Genomic DNA, 18,731 nt, shown 5'->3' with positions numbered 1-18,731 from the left:
TCTGGGAGTATCTCTAGGTGTGTGTGTCTGTCTGCAGGGGTGTCTCTCTGTTTCTGGGGGTGTCTGTGAAGGCCCCATTTGTGCTGTATGATATAGCCTCTCCGAGCACCACGGTATCCCTAGGCTGGCCCCCTGCGCGGGAGACATAGGTGATGGAAAGGATCCTACTTTCTGCTCCGCCACTCTGGAATGCATCTAAAGAGTATGTCAATTTTCCTAATCCTCACGTGCACATCCGCTGTATCTGTACAATTCAGCGAATAAAAACCCTGGGCCCGGAGGTACTGCGACCAACTATCTGGGTGCCTGGGACACAGGACTTTCAGGGCCAACACCAGGAACGTTCCAAGTAAACTGCGAAGGTTGGTCACCCTCCTGGGAAGTGCGGTGACTGGCCTTGGGTGACACAGCTAGGGCAGGAGCCCCCATGCCAACACCCATGGATTCGAGATACCATCTCCTCCTCTAGAACTGATTAGGAGAAATTTAGGGAGTCTTATTTTAAAAGAGTTTTTTAAACAAGAGGTGACAATCTCTGATTTGCATTAAAATATTTTTCCTTTGGAACAGTTAACACAAAACACTTAAAAGCTGCACAAGGGTTTAAGATCCCTCCTACCCCGCCTCCCAGGGCCCCAGAGCTGTTTATTGGCTCAGCTTCTTGGAACATTTCATGGATAAATATGCATCTGCTTACTCTTTCCCTTTTTAAAAACAAAAACTTGCACCTTACATGCTCTTCTGCACCTGTTTTTTACAGAGGTGACATATACATAACATAAAAGTTACCATTTAAGTCATTTTTAAGGGTCTCATTCAGCAGCATTAAGTATATTCATGATTTTGTGCCACCATCGCCACTATTCGTTTCCAGAACTTTCAAACGTTCCCAAACTGAAACTCTGTCCCTGATAAAGACAAACTGGAACTTTAAGCAAATATTATGGGTGGTGAGGGCCCACGGGAGGAGCTGGGGCTCATGGACGTTCTTGCAACTCTGCGTAATCGAGAGAACATTGCAGGAAGAACTCTGTTTAAAGCTCTAGGGGCCTAACTTCCCCTTCTCTTAACTTTCTTTTCCCTTCTATAAACACCCCTCCACCCTTGCACGCAGGCCAGAGTGTGCACGTGGCTTGCCGTCTACATGCTCTGGGTCGCAACTCTTTCCTTTTCCTGAATATTTTGGTGATGAAACATATAGTCGCTATTTTTCAGTCAATACCCCATTAAACATTAACTCCCCAGGCCCTGTTACCCCTCATCTACTTTCCATCTCTATGAATCTGACTCCTCTAGGGACTTCTTACAAATGGAATCAGAGAATATTTATCCTTTTGCGCCTGGCTTACCTTAGCATCATGTTTTCAAGGTTCACCTGTGTTCTACCACGCATCAGAACTTCACTCATCTGTTGATGTATGCTGGAGTTGCTTCCACCTTTTGCTATTGTCAATCATTCTGCAAAGAACATGGGTGTACAACTGTCTTGTTAAGTCCATTTTGCCTTCAGTTTTTCTGGGTATGTTTAAGTGTGTTAAAGAACAGAAATTCAGCCGAGTAAGTTTGGAGATCTAATTGGCTTTATTGAGTCATTCATGAATTCGGTAACAGTCACCTAACAAGTAGAGGTGCTCCAAGGAGCCAGACAAAATGGGAGGGTTTTATAGGCAGGAGGGTGGAGCAAGGAAGTCATTTGCAAAAGAAAAGGATTGTTTCAGGCCTGTCCTTTTTGGTTGGCGGGAAGGCAGAGATTTTATCATACAGAAGATAATCAGGAAACGTCAGCGTGTTTAGTAAAGATCACACTATTAGGAGAGGATGAAGTTACAATTTAGTCTTTGTTTGCAGTCAAGGCAGCAAATGACTCCATTTGGGGCTTGTTATTTCTTTTGTAACAAGTATATACCAAGAAGAGGAGGTACCTAACTTTTTGAGGCATCTGAACATTGTTTTTTAAATTGACATTCCTAGGAGCTATTTGCTATCGATACATAAATAGGTGTTAAAAACAAAATTTTAAGCAAGTAAATTTGGTGATCTAATTGGCTTCGTTAAATGATTCACCAATGAAGCAGTGTCTCACTGAGCAAGCAGAGAGATACTCCCCGGGGTTGTACCAAATGGAAGGTTTTTATAGGAAGGAGGGTGGGGTGAGAGAGCTGTTAGCAAAAGAAAAGGAAGGGTTAATTTTAGACCAGACATCTTTTTTTTGTTGTCATTGGGGCTAGGAGGGAATGGCAAGGGTTTTATTCAGCACATGGTCTCTTCTTCTCCTGAGGAAAGCAGAGGGGCCCTGTGATGGATCATGACCTCACTGGTGCTGACTAAAAAATTCTAGATTGGTTGGTTAAACGTATGTTCCTGTGAGGGGTTGAAATTGCCATTAAGTTGAGTTTTAAATCTAGGTTTGGTATCATGGGCTTTAGTATGAGGGATGTCATCTTGGGCCTGTGGGTTTTCTGTATAATGCTGGTCTTTCTTTCTTTTCTTTCTTTCTTTTTTTGAAAGGGGGAGGGAGCATTTTATTTTTCTATATTTTGATCATAGCTTTAGAGGTATAGAGATATAATTTGTATATGTTCCAATCCCCCAATTTACAGTGTTCGAGTCAAGGCTTTTTTAATATAGTCACAGAGTTGGGCAGCTATCACCACTTGTTCTTTTTCAAGGACCCAATTCACTGTTGGACAGGAAGCTAGCTTCTAAACTAAGCAACGGTATAATGAATAACCTGGCTCACAGGTGATGTCAGACTAGTGGAGGAGATCTCCATAAACTCCAAGAAGTAGAACTGCTGTTCAGAGGGCACACCGGGGTGAAGTCCTGTTTGATGGCTGTAGCCAGTCCCCGCCCTTCAGTGCCAACAACTCAAATTTTGCTAATCTGAGAGACTTAAAATGATGTAGTTCTAATTTGCATTATTATTTTGCATGAAGCCGAGCATTTTCTCTTTAAAAAAAAAAAAAAAAAAAAGGATCTTTATTCTTTTTCCGGAATTTTTTTTTTTTTTTAGTTATTAGACTCTTAAAAAAGTATTTGTAGAGGCTCCTTTATTTAAAAAAAAATTATGATAAAATAACACTTAGAAGCTCTTTTTAATATTAAGGGAATTACTTCTTGTTTTCTGATTCAAGTTGCAGTTTCCTCCTACATTTTTTCCTCATCCTTAAAGTTTTCTCCCCATGCATCTATTTAGAATTTTAATAAATGGACTTATTCCCCTTTTTCTTTTGTAGCTTTTGTCTTCAGTTTATTTTTCTTAAAAAGGCCTTACTCACTTTTAAATTATTTTAAAGAGGCCCCAGTGTTTTTTTCTTTCTAGCACTTTCACGATTTTATTTTGCATTTGTAAAACTGATCCATCAGGAATTTATGTTGAAGTGTGAGGTAGGAGTCCAACTTTTATTCTCTTAGTTGTCCCAACAGCATCCATTGCATCATCTGTCTTTTTATGTGGAGCTCTGAGAAGATCACATCACAACTGCAGGGTGGGGATGTGGTTCCATAGTGTAGCCATTAGCACACCTGCTTTACTCATGCCCTAGCAGAGCCGTGGTCCATGGTCTACAGCCATGCCGCCCTGAACAAGCCCAATGTCTGATCTCAGAAGCTAAACAGGGTTGTGCCTGGTTAGTATTTGGATGGGAGACCACTTAGGAAGACCAGGCACATGTAAATGTAAATAATAAAACCAACAAACAAAAAAACTGCAAGGAGGGTAGTTTTGAGGTGTGGAGAGAAATTAGGGTTTCACAACATGGAAACTACTTACTATTAAATTGATGATTTAGGAAATCTATCCCCGCCCAAACCTTTCCGTTTCTGGCTCCAGCTGTACCCTAGGTATGTGACTTTTTTTTTTTTTCTTTTTTTGGTCAGCTCTTCTCTGGTTGTGAGATGTCATAGCATTCCACAGAAACAGTGGTGACACAGTGCAAGTTGCTTGCAAAATGATAGGACACACCTTGCAACTTGGTGAGATTTCTTATGGAGGGAGAAAGCAGCTGTGGAGAGGGACCAAGAGCAAGTCATTAACAAAGGAGGGCTCGGTGGTTGGTCCAAAGGATAACTGAACATGGAGAGAGAGGCCACTGGCAAAGGCGGGATGGGCTGCTCCAGGGACAGCAACTAGAACATCGAACGAGTCAGACCACGATGTGTTTGGGTTCCCCAGGGCTGCCAGAACAAAGTGTGGCTTAAATGACGGAAATTTATTCTCTCGCAGTTTTGAAAGTTCAAAATCCAAAATCAAGGTGTTAGAGCAGCCACGGTCCCTCCAGAGGCTCTGGGATGAATCTTTCTGACCTTTTCCTAGCTTCTGGTGGTGGCCAGCCAGCCTTGGCATTCCTTGGCTTGTAGACCCATCACTCCAACTACTGGGTTCGCGTTCATGTAGCCATCTTCTGTCTCTGTATGTCTGTTTTCCTCTGTCCAAATTTCTCTTATAAGATCTCCACTCATTCAATTTAGGGCCTGTTCTACTCCAGGATGGCCTCATCTTAACTTGATTACATCTACAAAGACCATACAGTAAATCTTCACTTAATGTAGATCAATTCTATGACTTTAAACAAAATGACATATATCGAAACTAATTTTACCATCGAGTAATTGATATAAATAAGAAATAAGTTTCTTCAGCATCTCATCAATGTTATAACACAATGACCGATATGACCTTATCTGAGGACCTGCTGTATTTTCAAATATCAGGAGTCAAGACTACAGCAAATCTCTTTGAGGAATGTAATTCAATCCACAGTACCCTCCCAGCATTTTTATTTTTATTTTTTTCTATTTTCTTTGTGTGTGTACATCTATTCTCTCCACCCACCAAATGACTCTTTGGTGTCAGAATCTTTTCGGAATATTACATGTGAATTATTAAATACAAGTTTGTGGGGACAAAATTGCCCCCTCCATAAAACCCTAATGAATTTTGTTTTGAAAAGCAGCCTGTAGTTACAGTTAGAGCCCCCATCTTGTTCACTATGAAGTAGAATGAATCCTTTGTCATACTTTGGACGCTCTAAAAGATAGAGTTCCTTCCAACCAGCTCTTCTGTTTCCTTCTCTGGGGTTTTGGTGCCTATGTTAATTGGAGGGCTTTTCTCTGGGACCAGTGAGCCAAAGGTAATGAGGAAGTCCCTTTGTAACTCCTGGTCAATGCGGAGGGTAGGTGAGTGATGGGGGTGTGGGTGGGGACAGGATGTTCAGGATGGGATAGGAGGTGGGGATGACCTTCCCAAGGACTGAAGGGGCAGGTGGGCAGGAATGAGGGGAGCGGGGAGAGGTGGCCTCGTTAAACAAAAAAGGCCAGTGTGACCTGAGGAGACTCAGGGCTGCAGGATCTGAGCTCAGATTTCATGAACCCACAACTGGGTTTTTATAGGAGAGTGTCCTGTTCCAATTTGCGATCTAAAGGATCTTGGGGCTACAGAGTGAGAAGTGCCTGGAGAGAACAGAGGGACAGAAGCCTGGTTTCCATGATGAGGGCACTTGGAAGCTGGCAGGACCAAGGGGAAGAAAAAAGAGAAGGGTGGGAGGGAGGTCTCACAGGCAGAGCTGGACTGTGCGGCTAGCATGCGGTCCTTCTCTGGCTGAGCAGCCATGTGGGCAGTGCAGGGTGACAGCAGATTTGAAGGGAAGGCCCAGATGTCCTTAAGAGTGTGCCCTGGAAGCCTACTATGCCTGTTTGAGATGGAGATGCAGTGCCCATGTGTGACAACCTCTGTGGGTGAGGGCAAGAGGAAGGTGTATGGGGGAGGCCAGACCTAACTGCAAGGGAAACAGCTTGTCTCCTCTCCCCACTCAGGCCAGCTGCACGGGCCACCCTCAGCGCCCAGGCAGGGGAGGCTGCTCAGCAGCTTTGCTGGGCAAATGGGACCGAAGGACAGTGGTTTAAGGATCCATTCAGACCTTGAAGTTGGCCCCCAGACCATCCTAGCGCTGGAGCCTCTTGAGGACAATCAGAGAGAAGCGAGGAGGGGGAAACAATGTTTATTCATTTACCAAATGCAAGGCATATCCTCTCCTCTTGCTTATTGAAAATAACAGTTGCAAACTGTCACAGGGCGCTTATGTGCCAGACACGATTTTAAGTGAGCTCATCTGATCCTTCAGCAGCCCTGTGAAGTGGGTACTCTTTTTATCTTTCTTTTGCAGGTGAAGAAACAGAGGCGCAGAGAAATTAGGGCACTGGCCCACGGTCACACAACCTGTGAGCAGCTGAGCAGAGAGTGGAAGCCCAAGTGACGTGTATCTACTTTCCTGGCAGTGAGTCGGTGGCAGACGGACAGTCGAAGGCCAGATTCTGTGAAAAGCTCTCAGCTGGAAAGAAGCCTGTCAGGGGTGTGAGCGGAAAGTGGGACTGACCTAACCCCACCTCCCTGAAACCTCCCTCCCTGCCGCTTCCCGTTTTGCAACTGCTGCTGACTGGGGGTGGGGTTGGGTATTAGGGGTGGGAGGAGGGGACTTGACGGGCTGAGCTAGGGGAAGGGCTGAGGGGACACAGGCAGGGGCTGATGGTTCAAGCTCGGAGCCTTTGGGGTCTCTACCTGTCTTCCCTCACTGGGGGAGGAGATAGTCTTTGAGCAGAGGCCTGGGGTTTCTCAGCTCTTTCACTCCCAGGAGTACCCCTGTGGGGTGGCTCAGAGGGTGGGGGTTTCTGGAGGAAAGGACTCTGGGTGAGTGCTAAGCTTTTGCATATTACTCAGTGCTTTCTCTTGTATTTTCCAAAACCCAGGTGGGGGGGGGGGAGAGAGAGAGAGAGAGAGAGAGAGAGAGAGAGAGAGAGAGAGAGAGAGAGAGAGAGTTGACTAGAAGAAAATGGGCCACGGTCCCAGAGCCTTTTGTTCTGCGAGATCTGGGCAGGTGCAGAGGAAGGTAGGAGGGTGGGGCTCCCAGAGCCAGAGTTGAACTTCAGAGAGTAAGAGTGTGTCAGGCAGTCAGGCAAAGAGGATAGCAGGAACAAAGGCTGGAGGTTCGAAGTGGCTCGTTCTGGGCTAAAGGTTAATTTAACGGTGCAAGGGGCAGAGAGGGTAGGTAGAGATGAGACTGCAAAAGAAGCAGGGTTGGTGCTGAGAAACTCCTTAAAGACTTGGATCTAATCTTGGGGGGCAATAGGGAGCCATGGAAGGTTTTATTGCAGGGAGGGACACAGTCTTATTTTCATGCCCTAGAGATCCCCTGGCTGCTGTCTGGAGGGTGGGCTGGGGAGAGGGCTGTGGTGGGGGAGGTCACTCAGTGCAGAGTTTATTAGGCCTGAATAGGGCAGATGGGCGGACGGTAGAAGGAGGGAGGTGTTTAACTTTTAGAACCTTTTATTCAGATATGGCACACATACAGAAAAAATACACAAGCCACAAGTGCATGGCACAAAGTTTTCACAACACGAATGTGCTTGTATAGCCAGCACCCACATCAAGGACAAACCATTGCCAGCCCCTAGAAGGCCTCCCTGTGCCTCCTTTCTGTCATTCCCACCTAACTTGACTTTGAACAGAATTGAATCACTTTGCCTGTCATTTGGACTTTATACAAATGGAAGCAGACAGGATGTTCTCTTTTATGTCTGGCTTTTGCATGGCATTGGGTTAGTGAGATTCGTCCAAATCGTTCCAGGCTGTTCTAGTCTGGGTTCATTATCATTATTGATTAGCAGGGTCTCTCGACCACTATGGACATCTCGGGCTGGATCATTTTTTGTGTGTCCTGTGTGTTGTACGATGTTGAGCAGCTTTGCTGGCCTCTACATCCATGAGACAATGCAGCATACCCCTCCACGTTGTGACAACCACAAATGTCCCTGACCTTGCCAAATGTCTTCTTAGGGGTAAAGAATTACCGCTAGTTGAGAATTGCTGCTATACGGTATCCCATTTTGTGAAATCACCACACCGATGGACCCATCATCCTTTTGCTGGGCGTGTCCAGTTTGGGGTATTACAAGCAGAGGTGTTTTGAGTATCTCATAGGGTTTTTGGTGAACATAAATATGCATTTCCTTTGAGTATATCCCTGAGTCCTATAGTGTAGGAGCTTATTCAGCTTTATGGACACTGACAGTTTTTCCAAAGCTGTGTGCCATTTTGCACTCCCGCCAGCAGCACAGAAGGGTAACTTGGTATTGTTTTCCTCATATTAGCTATCAGTAGGTGTGGAGTGTCATGGCATTTTGGTTTTAATTTTCATGTCCCCAATGAGTCATGATGTCAAGCATCTTTGCATTTATTGACCAGTTGGAGATCACTTTTTGTGAAGAGCCTGTTTTTCCCTTTGGGGTTTCTGCCTTTTTCTTGTTAATATGTAGGAGCTCTTTATATATACTGAATTGTCCTTTGTCAGCTATTTCTATGACAGATGTTTTGGGAGGTATTCAGGAGGTAATGTAAGCAGACGTAGGTGACTGACTGGAGGAGAAGGAGAAGGACTGGAGAATGATGCACCCATCTCTGGCTAAGTGTCAGGGTAACTGACGGGGCCATTGCTGAAGTGGAATCAAGGGAGGAGCCACAGGTGAAGGAGGTGCTGGTGGATCTGAGGAGTCACTAGAATTTGTCCTGGGGTCCCAAGGACTAAGTGGAGCTCCATAGGGAAGGGCTCTCTCTCTCCCCTGTCCCCCTCCCTCTCCCTCTGGGCTGAAGACCCCAGAAATCATTTGCAAGATATGCAGACTTGTGCATTTTTCTAAGCATCTACAACTTGCAGCAGGTCCAGGCATGCCCACCCTTGATTCAGGGCGCAAAAACCAACAGGGACCTGTGGACCGGCTGAGATTCTGGCAACAGAATTTTCTTTTATTGCATTAAACAAATTTTTAAAAATTAATTGTAAAGTAATATGGACATTTTTCCTTTGTTCTGTAGCCCCGTAAATTTTAACACATGCACTGATTTGTGTAACCATGACTATCAGGGTATGGAACAGTTCTGTCACCCCAAAATTCCCCTGCACTACCCCTTTACAGTTTCACCCTTCCTCTCCCCCAGTACCTCTCCTGGCAACTCTGTTTTCTATCACTAGAGTTTAGTCTTACCAAGATTGTCATATAAACAGAATCGCACAATGTGCAGTCTTTTGAGACTGACTTCTTTCATTCAGCTTAAGGGCAATAGGATTTTACTTTCTTCTCAATAAACTATTTATTAGAGCAGCCATAGATTCACAGCAAAATTGAAGGGAAAGTACAGGAAGTTTCCACATACCCCACACAGGCACAGCCTTCCCGTGATCAGCATGGCACCAGAGTGGTACCTTTGTTACAATCAAAGACCCTACATTGACACATCGCAATCACCCCGAGTTCATAGTTTACATTAGAGTTCACTCTTGGTTTGAACGAATGTGTCATGGTGTGTATCCACTATTACAGGATCACACAGAGTGGTTTCACTGCCCTAAAAAGCCCCCTGTGCCCACCTGCTCATCCCTCCCTCCCCAGCCCCTGCTCCTTTTACTGTCTCCGTGGTTTTGCCCTTTCCAGAATGTCATAAAGTTGGAATTATACAGTTTGTAGCCTTTCAGATCAGCTTCTTTCACTTAGCAACGTACATTCAACTTTCCTCCATGTCTTTTCATGGCCTGACAGCTCATCTTTTTTTCACGATGAACAACGGCCCATCGTATGGATGTCCCACAGTTTGTTTATCCATTCACCTGCGGAAGGACATCTCAGTTCCTTCCAAGTTTTGGCAATTATGAACAAAGTTGCTATAAAATCCATGCAGGCTTTCGTGTGGATGTAGCTTTCAACTCACTTGGCTAAATTACCAAGGAGCTCGACTCCTGTATCTTATGGTAAGAATATGGTTAGTTTTGTAAGAAACAACAAATTATCTTCCAAAGGGGCTTTGCATGCCCACCAGCAGTGAATGAGAGTTCTGTTGCTCCACAGGCAATGGGGATTTTAAAAGAAATATTGAGACATAGTAATAGCTAATTTTATTGGAAAGCTTTATTGTAAACAAAGTAACTTTATGTACATCATTTATTTTTTTTTGGCAGAGAAGGATCCTCTATTTTTTCCAGTTTGATGGTGATGTAATTGACATATAACATTGTATCAGTTTAAGGTATACAATGTGTTGATCTGAAATACTTATATACTGAAATTGAAAACCACCTCCATCACCTCACATTACCATTTCCTTTCTGTGGTGAGAACATTTAAGATCTACTCTCTTAGCAAGTTTAAGTCTATAACACATTATTATTAACGGCAATCACCATATTGTACATTAGATCTCCGGAACTTATCCATATCGTTTAAGTTAAATTATATTTCTTAAATTAAATTTCTTGGGGTAACATTGGTTAATTTCAGGTGTATACCATTGTAATGCACCATCTCTATACTCTATTGTGAGCTCACCCCGCAAAGTCTAGTCAAATCATCATGTATTTGACCCCCTTGACCCTCTTCATCCCTCCCCAGGCAATAGGATTTTTAATCACAGAGAAATCTAGAAAAATAAATTGGGTTCCATCCGTATGTAACTTTTTCTTAAAACATTACATGAAAACACTTTCCATATTGTTAAAAAAAATTTCTATATCATTAAACATGTTAAAAATGTGTTTAATGACTGGATAATTGATTTTATCTTATTATTATACTGCATTTTACTTAACTGTGCACCTTAGGCTTTGTGCTAAGTGAATATTAAAATAATGCTACCACAAGTGTGGCTATGTGTAGATATTTGCCTACTTCTCATATTTCTTCAGAATGAACTCTCAGAAGTGGAAATACTGGCTTGCAAAAAACAAACATTTTATGCTTCTTGGCACACAGTGCCAAATGCTCTCCAGGCTACAATGTATGCTGAAAGCAGCAAGTCAAAGCAAGATTTTGTAATTTTTTAAAAAGTCGCTATTAAAACAGACAAAAAGATGTCTCATTTTTGATTAGCAGTTAGTATCTTTGAGTATTCGTGGTTGTATGTCTTCCCGGATGAACCAACACTATTGGCATGCTTGTTTCAGCTGGATATTTGTGACTTCCTCGTTCATGATCTTGTCCATCTTGTGGTTGCAATATTCATGTAAATCGATTCACATAAGCTCTTTAAGTTCTAAAGAGAGACAACTTAGTACATTCCTTTCCCATTTCTCCTACTGTTCTTAAGCTCAGAAAGAGTTTTAAAATCTCAAAGGTTTGAAATCCATTTACTTTTATTTCCTCCTAGTTTCTTCTAGTCACACAAAAGCGTGTAGTTGGAGTTTTACTTAACTCTTCAGATCACCTTGTATTAATTAGCTATTGCTGCATAACAAATTACCCTGAAACTTAATTGCTGAAAACTACAGCCTATGGGTCAAATGTGGCCTACTGCCTGTTTTTATAAAATTCTGTTGGAACACACGCCCATTTGTTTACAAGTTGCCTATGGCTGCTTTTGCACTGCAACAGCAAGTCAGCTTGTGACAAAGACTGAATGGCCCATGACACATAAAATATTTACTATTTAATCCTTTATGGAAAATATTTGCCAATCCCTACAAATGACCAATGCAGAAGCTGCGATGCCATTTATGACCCAGCCTTGAAAGTCACATACTATCCGACAGAATTCCATTGATCACACAGGTTACTCCACCTCTGATTTCATTGGGGAGGGGACTTGAATACCAGGAGGTGACGATCAAAGGGGGCCATCTTAGAGGCTGAATGCCACCCCTGAAATTTGTTTGCAGGTATTTTTGCAAAGACGCTTGGCTGCTGGTCTGATACTCATTTTTCTTTCTTCATTACTAAAAAAAACTGATTTTATCTGGGACACCATCAGGCTCCATTTAAAATACAAATTTCCCCAGATTCCCTTATAGCTAGAAGTGGCCGTGTGAGCTGTTTGTGGCTAACATAAGAGACGTAAGTGGACATTGATGGAAGGGCTACTGAAAAGCTTTCGTTTTTTGATTAGAAGAGAAACCTCTGTCATCCCTGCCTTTTTACACATAGTCTTTTCCCTTTCTTGCTGCCTTGATCACAGTCATGACGCCTAGAAGCACAACAGCCATTTTGAGACCACAAGGACAAAAGCCACATGGCTAGGGATGGTGATATAAAAAGATGGGCTGGCCCTGGGTCCCAGCAATCACCCTGGAGCCCCTGCACCGGCACTGGGCTCTTTATTTCCAGACTGCATGTTACATGAGTGATAGCAAACTCCTCCCTCCCTATTCCAGTCACCGTTAGGCTTTTTGGGGGTCATAAACAGCTAAATTCAATCCCAAAGTGTTCTAATGTAGTATGAAGAAAGGATCTTTTTCTTCTCTCAAGTTGTTAATTAATTGTCTTATAGCATTTACTGATCCGTGATACTACCTTCATTTTGCAAAAATCACACACACAAGCACAGATTCTGTCTCAAATTTCATTGCTTGAGCAATATTATTTAATTATTTTAACTCTCCGATGCATTTTCATATTCAATAAGACTCCCTTTCTCCTCTTAATTTTGCCTCAATTATATTCACCTCCTTTTTCTTCTCTGTGAACTTTCATGTTGGTTTGTCACCACCACCCCCCCAACCTCTCTCCCTCGGTATCTTAAATCAGAGTCTGATATTGAAGGACAACTATTTTGTTGTTTGGTTCAGGTTGGCTGTTGCTTTCTAACCCCCATTTTATTTTCTAGGCTGTTTATGGGGTCCGCACTGGATTATGCCGGACGGTGTGCTTAGGGCTGCCCACCACGATCTCACTGAATTTACACGATCCTCGCTGGAAGTAGAAACTATGATTTCCCCCACTTTACAGGTGAGGAAATTGAGCCTCAGAGGGGATCCCTAAGTTGTTCAGTGTCATGAAGCTAAGAAAGGACTGGACATGCGATTCAAACTCCGAGGGCTATTTCAACTCCTACACAGTCCTGCCTCCCCTTCGTCTTGTTGTTACCTCAGAAAGGCACTTACTGTTGACTCGAGGGGTGCCAAACAGCCTTCGCCAGATGTGGCAGGAGGCTGAACTCCCAGAGGGAGATGCTCACAAACGCCCTGTTTTGTGCCTTCCCCCTACCCTTGTGTCCCTGGCTTCCCAGAAGGAAACTGAGGCAGATTGATGCGTGGCCAGCTCTCCCAGACAGCCACAGAAAGGAATCCAAAATTTTACTGGGCAGAGGGAAATGTCAGGACACACCAGAGAGGGACTCGTTATGTGGGGAGAGGGAAAACTGCCAGGACTTCACCCCTACAGAGACCTCGGTAGAAGCTCGCTTCACCCAAGTTCAGAATCCCACTTCCCATGACCTATAACCCCTAACATTTCTATAGTCCCTTCACCTCTCTGTCTTTTTTGTCTTCACACTGGTTCTGTCCAAGCCCCTGAACAGGAAGCAGTAAGTCCATTTCTTCAGTGTACCAATGATACTAACTGAGCAGCTATTGTGTGCATGGGACCATGCTGGGTTTCAGCCAGGAAAGTGATTGACAAAGTCCCTCCTCCCTGGAGTTGACCATCTAGATGGCGGCCATGGCCCTCTTCCCTTGAGCATCACGTAAGGTAACAGGTTCCGCATTCCTCTAGAACCTTTTCCAACAGTGTGCATGGGGGAGGGCTATTTGCCGCCACCATCCTCTAGGTTTGGCTGAGTCTCCATCATTCTGTCAATACATCCATCAGTAGGGGCATCTGACAGGACATGGGATCCCCTGAGGATGTGACTCTTGGAAGGTCAGCTGGCTGACTGCCTGTCAGGTCTAGTTCTATGACTAACTGCAGGTCCCCTGAGGGCATAGACTCTGCCGTCACCTAGTCTTCAGCCACGAGAATGGCTTTGCAGCGCTAATTCATCCTTTAGGCACTGTGCCTGGGGCCCACAATACCTTTAGGGACCCATGAAAATGTTTTGAACTTAATTTCTTTTAAGATCAGAAGAGAAAAGTGAATAAAAAATAATGAATATGTAATCATGAATTTAGCCTGTATTATATTCATTTTTATACTAATGCATTTCAAAAATCTAATTACTAGTTTTGTTTAAATGGAGGAGGGGTCCCATGAAAGCAAAAGTGCCCAGGGTCCACTAAGGCTGCCCTGGTGGTCTCCTCCCAGAAATGCCGCAGCCCCACCTGTCACCCCCACTCCCCGTAGAGAGATTGGGTCTCATCCTGCTGCTACTCAAAACCCTCCTGCAGCCCCTCGGCACACTAAAAAAAAAAAAAAAAAAAAATCGAAATAAGTTCAGCCCTAACAACCACAGCAATAGGCCCGCATCACCTCCCAGCTGCTGGCCCTTTGCTCTCTCTATTCCAAATCCATCGGCCTCCCTGCTGTTCATTCCTGCTTCAGACCCTTTTCACTTGCTCTTCCCTCTGCCTTGAATGCTGTTTCCTAGTTCTTATCATAGCTGACTCCTAATCCTTCAGGTCTCAGCTCAAATGTCGCCTCCTCCAAGAGGCTCTCCTGATGCTCCAAGCTAAAGCAGCCCCCTTCCAATACATCACTCTGCTTTTGCATCTCCATATCGCTGGCTGAAATTTTCCTCTTTGTTCATCTAATGTCTCTCCTGGTTCCTGTTACCTTTTGCTGAGTAATGTCATCCCCTCCCCACTGAAACACAGTTTTGGGAATTGGCTGGGCTCAGCTGAGTGGGTCTTACTCAAGGTTTCTCAATGGTCACAGTAAGGCTGGGAAGGCAGTTAATTAATTCCAGGCTACCTGTCCCTCCCCACCAGGCTCAGCTAGGCCTTGACTGCAAGGGTGGCCTCTGTGTGTCCTAGCCTTCCTCTCATCGTGGCGTGGCGGCTGGTTCCAGCAGGAGTGCTCAGATGGAGCCAGGAATGAGCCTCACCGCCGTTAGGACATCGCATCACTTCCACCATACCCGACTGGTTAAGGAGGTGGACATGAAGGTCTGTCCAGGTCCAAGGGGAGGGGACCTAGACCCAGCTCTTGTGCAGGGGTGTCAAGTTCACACTGAAGAAGAGCGAGTGGGATGCGACAGATTGTTACAGCTGTTCTTGCAGAACACAATCTACTCCATCCCCGCTAACGTGTCCCCTTCAGGGGAGCAGGGTCTTTGTTCAGGTTGTTCACTGTTGTGTCCCCAATGCCTAGATAGTGCCCACCACACAGTAGGTGCTCAGCACACAAGGTGCTTTTACAGAAACATTCCAATGCCTTCCTGAAAAATCCTGGGTTCTCAAAACACACACTCCCAAAATAACAAAATGTTATTTATATACTTAAATTATACTATAAACAGTATTTCTAACAGAATAGTAATTATAACAAACATTATTTTAAACATTAATTAAATATTATATTTAATACCAAAAATAATTGAGGAAAACAAGGTTGTGGGCAGAACAACAAAATGTCTGCACTTTGTACCCAGAGCACCAGCAAAACCAGTTGGCGTCCCGGTCAAAGCCCCACTCCAAATAACCTCTCTCAGCATCTTTGCCAGTCTCTCCTCTCCAAGCTCAAACCCAGGGTGCTTGCCTCTCCTCTGAGATGAAGGCATTCACTCCTCAGAGAGGTCATTTTTAACCCAGCTCAAATATGATCCAGCCTGTGGTGTTTTCTTTAATTTATTGCTTCAAACTAGGGCAAAATATCTTTGCAGTATCTTTTCAACTGAACTTGAAACTTCCTCAGCCAAGAGAGCAGAAGGTATAGAGGTTTTTGAAGACCCAAATCAGCCACAGGACCCAGCATGAAACCCAGTCTTGGAACCAGCCATAAAACTCAACACAAAACCCAGCCATGAAACTCAGCCACAGAACCCAGCATGAAAGCCAGCCACTATTCTTACTGAAGGAAGGCATTTTTGTAGCTATTATGTTTTTTTTTTCTTTTTAAGTAAGATTACTCATATGCCATTAAGTCTTTCTATGTAATTATGAAAAAGTGCTAGGAAAATAAACACATGTCAGCCAAACTCCTGTATTAACCGAACATCTGCCCACTTTCCCTGAAGTCCAAGAAAAAGGTAGCACAAATGAATTTGCCCACAGGGACCAGACACCCAGGATGGGACAGCAGAACCTCTTTCCAGCGTCTAAAATGCAGTTTAGCTGCGCAATAACGAGTGTTGGTGTTGGTGGTTCTGCCACTTCCCCGCTGGGCACGCTCAGGCACGTTGCTCCTTTGTCTCGCCATCTGTCAAACGCTGCACCAAGACTAGCTTTGCATGGGTGCCGCCTGAGCAGATTACACTCAGAAGGGCCCTGCGCTTGGTCTCTCTGCAGTTGCTCCCTGGAAATCCCCGCCCCCAGAGTCACTGAGATATAATTGGCACATAACTGTGTAAGTTTCATGTGGACAAGGTGTTGCTTTGATACATTTATAAACTGCAAGATGATGACCTCTGTCCAGACCTTACTACTCACTCCAGCCTATTGCATAGTTATCATTTCTTTTTTGTGGTGAGAACATTTAAGATCTACTCTCTTTGCAACATTCAAGTATATGATACACTGTTATTATCTATAACCACCATGCTGTACATTAGGTTCTTGATCTCGTTTATCTTCTAACTGGAAGTTTGCTCCCCATTTCTTCTGTGCCTCAGCCCCCAGCAACCACCATTCCACTTTGTTTTTCTGATTTTTATCTTTTTTAGATTCCACACGTAAGAGAGATCATAGAGTATTTGTCTTTCCCTGTCTGACTAATTTCACTGAACGTCATGTCTCCATCTGGAAAGTCTTCATCATTTTACCTCTGAACTCATGCTTTGTAAGTGAAGTTTTATGGGACGATGGAGCACGGAGAGGAGTGAAGATGTGCATACAGCGTTTGTGATGCTCCGTGAGCACATTTCAGTGGACCATGATGTGTGACGGCTCAGCGGGACTCACATGAGTGTGTGGTGCTCTGTTTAGGATGGAGTAAGACACTGACAGTCACTAGGGGCAACAGGTTCCATGCAAACCAGAACCTGCTTCTGACTCTGAAAGAAAGCAGGAGCGTTCTAAGAAACAAAGATCAGGAAACTCTATCATATTTTTTCCCACTCACATTACTGTCCCACATTAGCTAACTACTTATGCTAAAGATCACACAGAAGTAGAATCAATGAGAGGACAACCCACAATTCCTTTTTCTCTCAGCCCTTCCTTGCTCACCAGCGAGCTGAAAGAGAGTGTGTTGGTAGAATGTGCCTGCATTAAAAAGTGGGTGTTTTGTGCAGCATTTCCACCGTTCTGCTGTGAGCAAGCTACAAAATAGAAACTGTGTGCTTTTGGGGGTTTTGCCAACAATTTAAAATGCTCTTATGTTTGCATCGAAAACTGTTATTGGACAAGATAAAGATGAGTGGTACAATTCAGGCTGAGAATTTAACATTTTAAGTCCTTATTACTGAGAATGACTTGGAAAGTAGAAAACACTGTGACTAATTAAGAGAGAGACAAGTGAAGAAAGGAAAAAGCTTGTATTTCTTTCTTTCTTTCTTTCTTTTTTTTTTTTTAAACAAGGGGTCCCACAAATTGTGCAGCTGGCTTTGTGTAGAATCTAACCTGTAGTGAGGTTACACATTTATAGTACATAAAGTGCTTGTCCAGAGCTTGGCACAAAACAGGGCTTTGGTGAAGATTAGCCAGCACTGCTGCCATCATCATCATCATCATCATCATCATCATCATCATCATCATCATCATCCCTGTCTGTCCACAACCCTTGTGTTCTCACACTCCTGTCTCCAGCTCTCTAACTGTGCCCTATTCTCCCATTGGTCAGTCCAGACTCAGAGGTCCCGTGACCCCTTTCTCCCCACTACCTTCAAGCCTCTGCTTGTCCCTTCTGGGCACGCCTTGCCTGCACCCTGCCCCTGGCACTTCCACTCTCGCATCCATTCAGCCAACAGCACCCAGCCTGCTCTGAGGGGCACAGTTTGAGTCAGCTGAGCCCCTGGCCCTCTTTCTAATCAACTCCTCTCCCCTTTGCTCACTCCAATGTCCCTCAAAATCTCACTACCTGTAATTGAAAAAGTCTTCTCATGCTCCTAGAATCCTTCACCATCTCTTCTGCAAAAACGCTTCTCGAGGTGGTATCCCTCCAGCTGCCCACAACCTTCTTTCTTCCCTTTAGCAGCCAACTTCATGCTCACCTCTCAGAGATGACACTCTGTCCTCCACACGCCACTGCCAGCCCATCTGTCTCACTGGGGACCCCTCAGTTCCTGCAGTCACCAGCCACTCTGGACGGCCCTGACCTCTTGCAGCATCTGGCACTGTTGACCATCTGTACTGTTTGAAATCCTTGTGTCCAAAAATGCACCCAAGATTTGTCTTAACCAGGTGTAGTAAGACACACAGACACAGAAATGACTGAAATGAGAGAAGATGTTTGTATTCAGTCCCCTAGAAGAAGAAGGCACACACCATGCCAGGCCATACACAGAAGCACCAGCGTCCATCAGGAAGAGGGAATGAGGGGAAGATGTGGGGAAGAGTCTTCATTGTGGTTTCCGTGGGAAAGGCAAGACAGGGCAGGGCGAGAATTAAGATCAGCTGATTTGAATATTCCATCTTTAGCTGTCTGGTACTTGGCCCTGGGTGATTAGAGCAGGAGATTATTGGCCCTGGTGCAGAGGTGATAAAGGAGGTGGTTGTGAGTGTGAGTTTTGCACTGCCTGGCTTGCACACGAAGGGCATGCTGCCTAAGGAAGTGTTCGCTGTCTCTAGGAATTAGCTACCCCTGGGAGGGGCAGTGTCACAGGATCAATGATCAGAATGGCAAAGCATCAGAAAACATACAACATAAAAAGGCATGATTAATAT

This window comes from Rousettus aegyptiacus, unplaced genomic scaffold (assembly GCF_014176215.1).
Source record: "Rousettus aegyptiacus isolate mRouAeg1 unplaced genomic scaffold, mRouAeg1.p scaffold_m13_p_16, whole genome shotgun sequence".
NCBI lineage: Eukaryota > Metazoa > Chordata > Mammalia > Chiroptera > Pteropodidae > Rousettus > Rousettus aegyptiacus.
The sequence above is the reverse complement of the archived record's forward strand: the minus strand, read 5'-3'. Positions refer to the sequence as shown.